Below are 12,733 nucleotides of genomic sequence, written 5' to 3'. Positions count from 1 at the left end.
AGCACAGAACCAGGCACTCCAGGGATATCTCCTGCATGGATTGCATGTACCCTACTCTTGTGGTTGAGTCATGATTACCTTCAGCCTAGCTGGCTTTGATAACTCCCTTTGCCTACTGTGGGCATACTGGAAAGGGCTTGGTCCCTGAGCTGTTGAGAGACATTTTTGAGGCCACCTGCTGCTATGTGATGGACAGAGCCAGCAGTCAGCCTACCTACCTGCAATTAACCTCTCAGCCATAGTTATGGGTATTAGAGGGCACAGGTCTCTGTGTGGCCAACTGAGAGGCTGGGCTGCTGGAAGGTACACTGATGTGAGGGGTTATTTCCCCCCCCAACCTCCCCAGGGCAGGAGTGACTTTGGAATGGCACTGGTCCCTGTCAGGGCTGCCTGTAGGTTGTAGGAGGGCAGTAGCTACTTTGGAGTGATGCCTGGCCAGGTGCACAGGTTAGATGGGCCAGGTTCATAGAAGAATATGTGGTGGAGCATGTGTTGCCATCAAGGTAGGTAGAGAGTGGTGGTTCTGTTCCCCCACAAGCATCTGGCTTTCTAGGCAAGAGAGGGAAAGAGCAATGCACCCACCCAGTCTCTTTTTTTTTTTTTTAATTTTTATTTATTTATGATAGAGAGAGAGAGAGAGAGGCAGAGACACAGGCAGAGGGAGAAGCAGGCTCCATGCACTGGGAGCCCGACGTGGGATTCGATCCCGGGTCTCCAGGATCATGCCCTGGGCCAAAGGCAGGTGCTAAACCGCTGCACCCCCCAGGGATCCCCCACCCAGTCTCTTTAAATGTAGTGTGTTCCTTTTAATATTTCATCTTTGTATATGAGCCTAGAACTAAATTATTTCTATTAAAATATATTCTCTCATGCTATTAGGGTGAAAATGATCAATTAATTTAGAAAAGATTAAAATGGGGATAAAGGATTCATGATCAAATTTTATAATCTTAAATGTGCATTTGTATATCGTTAAAGTCAAAGCTTGTTTCATTTTTTTATAGTTATCTTTGTTATAAAAATATTGTCCAGTTTGTCCTGCAAACTATACTCACCATGCATTCTTCTTTAATTTCTACAGTGGACCCAGGAACTTATAATATAAAACAACTTGCACAAAGAATTATATTTTTAATGGGACATTTCATAAATTTGTGTGTCCCCCTTGTATAGGGACCATGCTATTCTTTGAATTGTTCCAGTTTTAGGCTACGTGCTGCTGCTAAAGAGAGCACATATGGAATTATTTAAATATTTAATTTTTCAGACTCTTACTGTTACCTCATCCACACTTAGATAGCATTTTTTACATTAGCTCACTTTTTTATTAAACTTTTCCAAAACCTAGGGATCCCTGGGTGGCGCAGCTGTTTAGCACCTGCCTTTGGCCCAGGGAGCAATCCTGGAGACCCAGGATCGAATCCCACGTCGGGCTCCCGGTGCATGGAGCCTGCTTCTCCCTCTGCCTGTGTCTCTGCCTCTCTCTCTCTCTCTCTCTCTCTCTCTCTCTCTCTCTCTCTGTGTGTGTGTGTGTGTGTGTGTGTGTGTGTGTGTGTGTGTGTGACACTATCATAAATAAATTTAAAAAAAAATTAAACTTTTCCAAAACCTTCACTTCAGTTACCATAGAAATGCCACATTTTTCTTTTCAGCTGAAGTAATACTTGATTACATTATGTAACTAAAATAACCAGTTCAACTAATATAAGAGTTTGGGGAACACCCACAACCATCTCTTAATTACATTTATGTCAACTTAGAGGCAGCAGAATTTGTGGATAGTTTGGAGGATCTATGGGTCTACTCAAGGCCCTGAAGGAACATCCATATGTATCAGAAAGAGCATAAACAGGGTTCACTAGTGTGTCAGGGAAATGAATTAAAAGTGTTTATTGAGATTTCCATCTGAAAATTTGTTACTTACATTTTAGAAGTCTTAAAGATCATTGCTTTCATATTTTGAAATTTACTCTAGTTGTAAATGCATTTTACTTAATTCTGAATCAGATTCCTTTGAAGTCCTACTGAGTTTTTGCTGCTTCTGTGGAGAAATGTTTGTTGGAATGGATTGACAACTGAGAGATTTGTGCTCTGCATGAGCTATGCTACTGTTCAAAATGTGTTGTAAGGCCTGTCACACAATCTTCAGATCAGACAGGAAGCCTCGAGGGTAGGATCAATATTTTATTTGTGCTTATTTCATAAGTGCCTATTCCAAAGATAACTAATGTAGGCAGTAAAAAATGGTGGATAAAGCAAAATAGAAAAAATCCTATGATATTTTTTCTCCTTTCTTCCCTTTTTCCTACATATCATATCATTAATATTCTTTAAATTTTGATCACACAATAGTCGTTCCACCTTGTTCTGCTCTGAAAAAGATAATATACCTTGGCTTGTAGAGTAAGAATAGGAAAAGGATATTTTTTGTGAACATAAATTTATAATGCATCCTACATGTGTTTTTCTTTGTGGTCCATAATCTGGGAAGGAATTCTTTTCTAGAAACGTGCTTTTTTGGGGGGTGGGAGAGTAGGGGGGAAAACCTTCTATAAGGTAACTCAATATTTATAAACTTAGAGGTGATTATGAGTAAAGCAAATGCATGTTTAATTAAAAGCATTTTCTCCTACTCTAGATTGGAGATCCAAAAGCAACTTATAAGAGATATTAAACATTAATCTATAATAGAAACCAAAATATCTGGCTTCTAAATCCTAGAAACACCTTTCTTACCCTTCTCTTCTGGAGAGTGATGAGATTCATACAAAGATATCTGCAAAATAGATCTGGTATTCAAATATTCATCTTGAAACCTTACTGGAATCTTTGTAGAGTCCTAAATTAAAGCACTATAAAGATTTAGTTTTCACCTCTCTCTCTGGTCCCTTCATATGTTTATAAAACTTGCAAGTGGATTGTGAACATGTGGTATCTATTTCCATATTATAAGCTATAATCTCTTAAAAATCTTTTAATCTTAAAATTCAGCTGTATCCAATTTGAGTAATCTACATATTCTATAAAAAATAGGACTTACTGAAATATCTTTGAGAATCATTTTGAGAATTGAGAATTATTCAAATAAAAGACCACATCAACTGAAATATGGATGCATATGTAATCTAATGTTCTAGAACTAGCAGTGCCCGAACACTCTTGCTAACATACCTATGGCTCTAGAAGGCAGCAGCCCAAGTTGGGGGAAATTAGAGATTCTGACTTTCTACTGGAAAGAGGCGATGTTAAGATTGTTCAGATATTTCTTCTGCCTCTACACTTAAATTCAGCTAATTCATTCTCTTTATAGCTCAGGAGTCAGGGCTGATTTACATAAATTGCAGAGGAGTACAAGATGAAAATATGGGCACCTTGCTCAAAACAGCAGGAAAAAAATCTGGAGGTAAAAGGAACTAAAACACAAAACCTTTCCTTTTAAAAACACGTAAAACATAATAGAGGTAATGGGTACATGAGTAACAACCCAAACATACAAATTGCCACCCTGACCTTTGTTATGTGTATATCCTTCACTGTCTACCCCTATCTTGGAGTCTTTTTTGCTAAGATTCTCTATAGTCTCTCTGCATTTAGTTAGTATCAACTTATCCCACATTGCACTCTAAAAGTCCTTTCCTCGGGATACTTCTTATGCAATTAGATTATAATTTAAACTATGTATGTAATCATTTAATATCTTCACCCTCACTGGAGGGCAATCTTCATGAAGGTAGGATAGTGTTTCGTTCTTTGCCTCCTCTTGGGGCCTGGTCTGATGCCTGTTACATATTTTTTTATTATGCCTCTGCATAATGTGTGCTGAATTAATACTTGAATGAATGAGTGAATAATTGGAGGCCCCAACATACTTGGTATTACTCTTCATGCTGAGGCTGTCAGTTAAGGGAGCAAATAACTACCCATACTACTTATACTCTGCTCCACTTCTACAATCAAGGCCAGAATTTGACAGTGTGGAATGAAGAGTTTAAAGTACAATCTAAGATTGCTTGTTTGCGACTTATGTTGTAGGAATCAGAGCTGAAGAGACTCCCTGTATGCATCTGCCAATTTTTTTTATTTTATTTTATTTTTTTATTTTTTTATTTATTATTTTTTTTTTGTCTAAACAGAAATGTCGATGAGTAGAAGATCTCCTGTCTCTAAAAGACAAAGGCCAAATGACTGGCATTAGGTTAATGAGGCATGGAGAAGCAAGCAATGTCATGACTGATCTGGGTTATTATGTAGGTAAAGGTGTATCATTAGTGAATTCTGTAATCCTTGCTCCGGAGAAGACACAGTAAGAATTCACAGTTGACCTTATAAGCCAAAGCCTAATGTCCTCAGCTGCAGTTAAGATGTGAAAAAATCAAGCAGCCAGAAGAAATGTCAGAGATGTAAAATGAAATTGGGGAGTTTATGAAAAATGACTAGAACTTATTGAGTAAGAAGTTAGGGATATAGAATTCTCCTTTGCTTATAGAAGTAAGAAATATGATTATTTGGTTGATACCAGCCTTTTACAAAATATTACTACAAATAGCCTTATATAAAATATTACCAGTATTTTGTATAATCACCAGGTTGTTGCAAATGCTTGTGATAAATACTATGTATTTCAGATCCTATAATCTCAAATATTTTTTAAATATTTGAGAGAGAGAGAATACATGAGTGGGGGGGGAGGGTGGAAGAGGAGAAGCAGACTCCCCACTGAGCAGGGAGCCTGATGTGGGATTTGATTCCAGGACCCTGGGATCCTAACCTGAGCTGAAGGCAGACATTAACCTATTGAGCCACCTAGATGCCTGAAATAATTACCTACTGCATAAGTCTTTTTCGTAGTACTATCACACAGACTACCAGTTTTCATGGAAGCAAATAAAACACTTTTCAAAGAAGTAGAAGATTTTTGAAGTGTTTAAATTCAGAACCTCTAAGAATAAAAAGGTTAAACCTTCTCTTGGCTGTTACTCATGACTAACATACTAAAAAGCCTTGATTTTTGATCCTACCATCTTATGATTAAAATGAAAAGGATAGCTATATAAAAGATTCCTTTTTTTTTATATCCTTTTTTTGATATCTTTCCATTTCTGCCTCTTCTCTGCCCCCTAGGTATTTTAGAAAAGCTTCAATAGGGTATGCCTTTCTGCTAGGTGTTTCCTGGAATGCAGCACAATTCTGGGACTGGGCTAAAGGGATCTCCGCTTCCTAAGCCTGCATCTTCTGAAGTTGAACAATAAATACCATTACTTCCTGAGGCCAGTGAATCAAAGAGAAAATGGGTACCCTGTAGCTCATTCTAGCTGACGACACAAAGTAAAAATTTATCTTAAGCAATTAGAACCTTCTGATTCTTGGCATTTTTTTTTCCTATTAGTTCCTCTATTTTCTACTGTATATAAATTATATGTGTGTTAGAAAGTACAGGACAAACAGGAAAGTATCCTCCAGATTGGGAAAGCACATTGAGAAATGAAGCAAAGCAGTCTACACCATTTACTGAGTTTTATTTAGGGAAAACTTACGTTGGGGATTGAGTGGACAGATAAACCAGACACTACACAGCTATTCTCCACTCCTGTCTGGGCCTTAACACATAGCTTTTATGGAGCCAGGAAGCATTGTGGTGAGGTTAAAGTGTGGTTATGTAAAGTGCCATCTGTGTACCACTCATCTCTACTAGTTACTGAAGTGACACCTTCTATGTGCCATTTTACAGAAGATCAGAATACATCTTCCTGCATTCCAGTAAGGGCATATCTTAACTTCAAAGGCTCTTGGAACACATAACCCTGAGGGAGGTCATTGGGCAGCCATGAACAAAATGGAGGGCCAAAGATGGGAGTCAGTTGTCAGTACTCCTACATACTTGTTTCTTAGTTGCGGAGATTTGATTCCTGCCCCCCTCACATATTTAGAAGGATCATCTACAACTATGCTAATTTTATTATTGAATTCTGGATATGCTTTGCAATTTGTAATACAGCCTTTGGGCTGGTTTTAATTTTCTTCAACATTGCTGTGTTCTAACCTAAGTATGTTATTTTTCAGTATTGGCTTTTTGGTCTTCTATATTGTCATCAAAGATAATTCTAGAGTTGTTTGAGTCAGATAAAGTAAATCTAAAGACCATCTTTGAATTTAAATTTTTGTGGTGAAAGCCATGACTTGTCTATCAGAGGGGGGAAAAATGCATGTTATAACCAATTTACATAAAACTTCCCGAAAATAGTCTTGCTATGTATTTCCATGTCTCAATCCCTAAATCCTAAAAGGGACTTGTTTGGGTATCCAAACATCTTTTTTTTTTTTTTTTGCCTGAGGTAGTCCAGATTATTATTGTGCTACATTTACTTTTTCACTTTTCCCATTTTGGTAAACTATGTGGTAACTTTGTGAATGTCCTGTCTTCCCTTCTCTCATATGTCAGTAATAACTACATGTTGGTGATTCCATGGAAGATAGCTTTTGATCGAGAAACTCTGGAGTTAAACCACTACTTATATAGAGTAACCCGCCTGCCTTATAGCTCCAATTGCAGTTCTTCTTAAAGAATCTCTCTTCCCCTCTTCCCCTCCTTCTCTGGCACCTACTATTGGATGTGTGTAGGATAGCATACAGCCCTGCATGCCATGGGCAGTCATCCTGACACCAACGGGAGCCAGACTTTGATTGAAGCTCAGAGGATGACAGAACAGAGAAAGAAATCTTGTCCTTGAGGATATCTTTGAGCTGCTGATCTTTTATTTTAAAATATATTAGCTCATGGTGGTCTTGCATACTTAAAAAATATACTCCCTTAATCCTGTGTGTGTGTGTGTGTGTGTGTGTGTGTGTGTGTGTGTGTATGCGTGTGTGGTGAGAATACCTAAGATCCACTCTCTTGGCAACTTTTCACCTATCCTTTGTGACTTTTTGTCTTCATTGACAAGACTCCTATCTACCTATTGAGTTAAATATTACTATTATCCTTATGTTACAGATGCGGCAATGGAAGCATGTATCAGCAAGAGGACCTGTTCATGGTCCCATTGGTTGAGAGTAACCTCTAAGCCCCCTGATTTAGAGGGTATAGCTTAGTGGTAGAGTATTTGATTACAGTTATTTCTTATATTGAGCTTACATTAAGCTAACTTCTTAGATTGAGTTTAAAACAAGATAACTACTTGGAAAAGTGATTTAAAAACTTCTGATTTTAGGGTCCTGTATCTAAGGAACTTAGAAATTGACACTCTTTTGAATAGGTAAAAGGTAGGTTGAAAAAATCAAATCTTCTTAGATCCATAACAGAAGTGAAGTCACAGGGCAAAATACTACTTCAGGATTGTATAGATAATCTGGCTTACTAGAACAGAGACTCATGATTGGAAATGGCCCAGGGAACCAATGCTGGGGTAGGAAAACCTGAACTGTTTTTGATGAATTGCTGGAGGCTCAGTGAAGACAACAGCAAAAGTTAAAAACTCTGTGGGGACCCAGTCAGATTCCACAATATTGTGAGATTTACTTCCAGAGCTTCAACCCGATTCCCATAATACAAGAAAAAAATACCCTCAGGCTTCTAGTGGTAGTGGTGGGGGCAGAGAACAATTTTGAAATATACCAAGGCACTCTGCCTTCTTAACAAGGCTTGCCTCAAGAGTTTAACTCGTTTAACTAGAACTTAACCCACGGGAGTATTATCGAGCATAACTGACCTCAGAAAGAGCAATACCAACTCCAGACCATTCTAGCCATCCTACCTACCTAAGGGAGGGAGAGAAAAAGACAGTTAATTTCATAGTCCAGGGGCATAGGTTCTATAAGAGACTAGGACCTAATCATAGGACATACAGGACACCTCCTCCTTCCAACACATCACCGTTATTTTTTTTTCCACCATTACATTTTTTTAAACTTAAATTGAATTTGCAAAAAAAATTTCAATTTTCCAGCATATAACCCCTGCTGTTCATCTCCTCAAGTGCCCTCCTTAGTGCCTGTCACCCCATCCCACCCTCCCCTTCTGCAACCCTTTGTCACCACCACATTATTAAAAGCTTATTTACAATAGCTCCTTTTACCCACGCTATCCCTTCCAGCTATCAAAAAATTCCAAAGCATTCCAAAAAACAAAACCACAAAGAAAAAAAGCAAGCATCATCACCAGGCATGATAGAGAATGTTGGATTTTTCAGACCAGAAATTTAAAACAACTAATATGCTAAGGGCTCTGGATAAATTAGACAGCATACAAGTACAGATGGGCAATGAAAGCAGAGATGAAAATCCTAAAAATAAGAAATGCTAGAGTAAGTATTATAGCAGGAATGAAGAATACCTTTTAATTCATCAACAGTGAACACTGGCCTAGGAAAGAATCTATGGTATAGAGGATAAAAAAAAAAAATAAAAATTTCGAACTAAAAGGCAAAGACTGAAGGGAGAAAACAGTATCTAAGGACCATAGGAAACTAAAGGTGTAACATACATGAAATGAGAAGAAAACGGAAGAAATATTTGAAACAATGCCTGAGAATTTTCCCAAATTGTAGTCCAACACTAACCACAGATCCAGGAAGCTCAACACCAAACAGGAAAGATGCCAAACTACCTAGGCATATCATCTTCAAACTACCGATAAACATAAAAAATCCTAAAACAATTCAAATGGTAAAAATCTTATCTATAGAGGAACAGAGGTAAGAATCCAGCTTGTCTTCCAAAACCATGCAAACATGAAGAGAATATAACTAAATACTTAAAATGTTAAGAAAAAAACCTCGCCAACCTAGAATCCTGTACACTGCAAAGTTCTTCTTCAAAGTGGAAAAAATACTTGTACAGCAAACAAAAATTGAGGGATTTCACTGCTAGCTGAAGCATCTTACAAAAAATTTTAAAGGTACGTTAGAGAAGATGTGGTTTATGTATACAATGGAATATTACTCAGCTATTAGAAATGACAAATACCCACCATTTGCTTCAACGTGGATGGAACTGGAGGGTATTATGCTGAGTGAAGTAAGTCAGTCGGAGAAGGACAAACATTATATGTTCTCATTCATTTGGGGAATATAAATAATAGTGAAAGGGAAAATAAGGGAAGGGAGAAGAAATGTGTGGGAAATATCAGAAAGGGAGACAGAACGTAAAGACTGCTAACTCTGGGAAACGAACTAGGGGTGGTAGAAGGGGAGGAGGGCAGGGGGTGGGAGTGAATGGGTGACGGGCACTGGGTGTTATTCTGTATGTTAGTAAATTGAACACCAATAAAAAAAAAAAAAAGGTACGTTAGAATGATGAACAAAATATCAGAAACTTGGTTCTCCATAAAGGAAGGAAGACCTCAAAGATGAAATAAGTGAAGGTAAAATAACTTGGTTTTCATGTAACTGACCTAATAAAAAAATTTCTTCAAAAAACTGCAACAATGTATTTAATTAGATACGTATATATGTGTATGCACATGATGTGTGCTTATATTTAAATAAAGTGGCAGCAATGATGTAAGAAGTGGAGGGAAGGAGTTAGAATTGCTTTGTTAGAAGGTACTCCAACTACCCATGAAATGGTATGGTGTTATTTAAAAGTATATGTAAATTTGTTGTAAATGTATGCTTGGGATGATCAATAAAAGTAAAAGTAATATGCCAAGAAAGACAAGATGGAATCCTACAAAATGCTCAATTAAAACCATAAAAGGCAAAAAGCATAAAAGACAAAAATAAGAGCAACACATAGAAAACAGCAATAAATATGGTAGATATTAATCCACCTATATCGACCACTTTTAATGCAATGTTTTAGATGTACCAATTTAAAGACTGTTAGAGTAGATCAAAAAACAAGATGCAATTATATGTTGTATCTATAGGTCTTTATATCTAAAGTGGATTTCATAGATTAAAAGTATATTTTTCTCCATCAATTTTCTGATATTAGTCAAAGGAAAAACAAGAGTGGATAGATTTCTCACTCAGAACTGACTTCAAAGTAAGAGCTCCCTAAGACAGATATTACATGATGACAAAGAGGTCAATTCTCAAAAAAAGACATAATTTTTAACATATGTCTAGCAACAGAGCATCAAACTATGTGGAAGAAAAATCCTGATGAATTAGTAGAAGAAATAGTCGCCAACTGTGAAAAGGAATTCTTCTAATACCCCTCTCTCAGAAACGGGTAGATCTAGTAGAAAATACGAACATAGTTGAGCTCAACACATCATCAACCGAACAGATGTAAATCTGGACTCTACCCAACAACAGCAGAAAACACTTCTCAAGTGTTCAAGACTGATCACATTCTAGTTCATAAAGCATACTTGAACACCTTTAAAGAATTAGAAATCCTAGTGTCTAAGACCAAGTGAGATAAAACTAGAAATCAAAAAAAAAAAACTAGAAATCAATAAAACTAATAGAAAAATCCCCAAATACACGGAGATTAAACAACATGCTTCTGAATAATACATGAATCAAAGTAGAAATCTCAAGAGAAACCGCATTGTTCAAAATAAAAACAAATTATCAACTTGTAGGATGCAGTGAAAGGAACACTTAGAGAAATTTATAGCATATGTTTATATTAGAAGGAAGAATGTAAAATCAATTATTCAAGTTTCAGTGAAATTAAAAGGGTGATAAAGGAGTACTATGAATAATTATGACCACAAATTTGATAAGCTAGATGAAAAAGACCTTGAAAGACAGCATTTGCTAAAACTCCCAGGAAATAGATAATCTGTACAGTCCAATATCAAAGAAATTGAACCCGTAATTAGTAACCTTCCAAAATAGCACCAAGCCCAAATAGGTTCATTGGTGGATTCAGCTAAATATAAAGAAATTATATCTACTCTCTTTAATCTCCTTCAGAAGATAGAAGCAGAGGGAATACCTAATTCATTCTGTGAGGCTAGTATTCCTCTGACCACCAAAAGCAGACAGACCAAAAAAAAAAAAAAACCTAGATAGTTCTCATGACCATAAAGGCAAAAAAAAATCCTCAGTGAAACATTAGCCAAATCCAACAATTCATTAAAAAAAAAAAAAAATTCAACTATGACCAAGTGGATTTATCTCAGGTACACAGGGCCAGTTCAACATTTGAAAATCAGTATTATCACATTAGCAAACTAAAAGAAAATTACATGATCATATTAACAGATGCAGAAAAATTATTTGACAATCCAACACTCATGATAAAAAGTTTTTCATATTCCTGAAATGGAGAGGCCCAACCCATCTTGATAAGGCTATCTACAAAAAAAAACCCCTACAACTAAACTCCTAATTTATGTGGGGAGAAACTGAACGCTCTACCACCAAGATTACACATAGTATAAGGATGTCGCTCCTAACCATTCCTTTACAGCATCTTACTGGAAACTCTTGATAATTCAGTAAGAGAAAAGGAAATAAAAACATACTGATTAAGAAGGTAGACCTAAAACCTTTGCAGATGGAGGCAATTTACATTTATCTAAGTAGACTGTCTTGCCTTTGCTTTTGGGACACAGTTATTATGCACAAACACATTAATGGGATTTTTAAAGAAATAGTGCAATTGGCCATAAGCACTCATGGGATATTAGAAGGGTATTGGAGAATTAGCAGAGAGGATAAAAAAAAAAGGTGGAGTAAAAAAGTAACAAGCATGTGAGCTTTCAGGGTGCATTTAAAATAAATGATTGACTTCTACTCTTTACGTTATTTCCTTTAGTAACAATTTCCTTTTGTCAAGTTTTTAATTCTGTCCTGCTTAACCCCTTTTGCTATTTTTAATGTAGCAATCTTAATTTTTCAGCAGTGTTTTTTAGTAATTTCTCCCTCCCATTCCCACTTATTTTATTAGGCAGCATTATTTTAAATATTTAAGAACCTCTATGTTTTTTTTCTGCACTGTTTATTAATGTTCATGTGTGCGCATAATTTAGTTTTGTTGGAGTAAGCCTATAAGCATATAAAGGCAAATATTATTTTTCTTTTTGTTTTAAAGATTTTATTTGAGAAAGTAAGCATGAGCAGGGGAGGGGCAGAGGGAGAGGGAGAAGCAGACTGTGCACGGAGCAGGGAGCCCCAGGTAGGGCTCCTCCCAGGATTCTGGGATCATGATATGAGCTGAAGGTAGACGCTTAACCTACTGAACCACCCAAGCAGTGACTTTTTTTTTTTTTTTTTTAAGGCTTATTTTAGAGAGGGAGAAGAGAGCAAGAATTAGCACATGAGTTGGGGAAGAAGGGGAGAGAGAATCTCAAGCAGACTCCTTGAGTACAGAGCCTGACCAGGGGGCTTGATCCCAGGACACGGAGATCATGACTTGAGCTGAAATCCAGAGTCTGGCTCTCAACCAACTAAGACACCTGGATGCCCCTATTTTTTTGTCTTTTTGTTTATAGCTGTATCCCCAGCACCAAGAACTATTTCTGACATATAGAAAATGCTTGATGACTTTTAAAAATCATTTCTAAATCAAAATCTTCACTTGAAGAAATACAGCACTAACGGCATTTCTCTAGAAGTAAGCACTTCTGTTGGCTAAGTTTGTGCGTATGTATATGCAAACATGTATATATCATGGAAATATTTTCTGATGACATTAATAACCCTACCTGATTAATTTAACCTTACTCCTCATTCTGTCCTCACCATCACGCACCAATATCTGGTTCAATAGGGTGGGGGTTTGGGGAGGAATAAACTGCTTTCATGGATTTCTCCAAAAGCAGAGTCTAAAACTC

General features: G+C 36.8%; 1 non-coding gene across 1 annotated transcript; it reads right to left on the bottom strand.

Annotated features, from left to right (window-relative positions):
- Nucleotides 1-1,128: 1,128 nt before the first annotated feature.
- On the bottom strand, nucleotides 1,129-1,235 carry LOC112654923 (U6 spliceosomal RNA). The gene has a single exon (XR_003133469.1). It is a non-coding gene; the product is annotated as a U6 spliceosomal RNA (small nuclear RNA).
- Between the last annotated feature and the right edge of the window lie 11,498 nt (nucleotides 1,236-12,733).

The sequence above is a fragment of the Canis lupus genome, chromosome 15, assembly GCF_003254725.2.
Source record: "Canis lupus dingo isolate Sandy chromosome 15, ASM325472v2, whole genome shotgun sequence".
NCBI lineage: Eukaryota > Metazoa > Chordata > Mammalia > Carnivora > Canidae > Canis > Canis lupus.
This window is presented reverse-complemented; position numbering and strand designations above follow the sequence as displayed.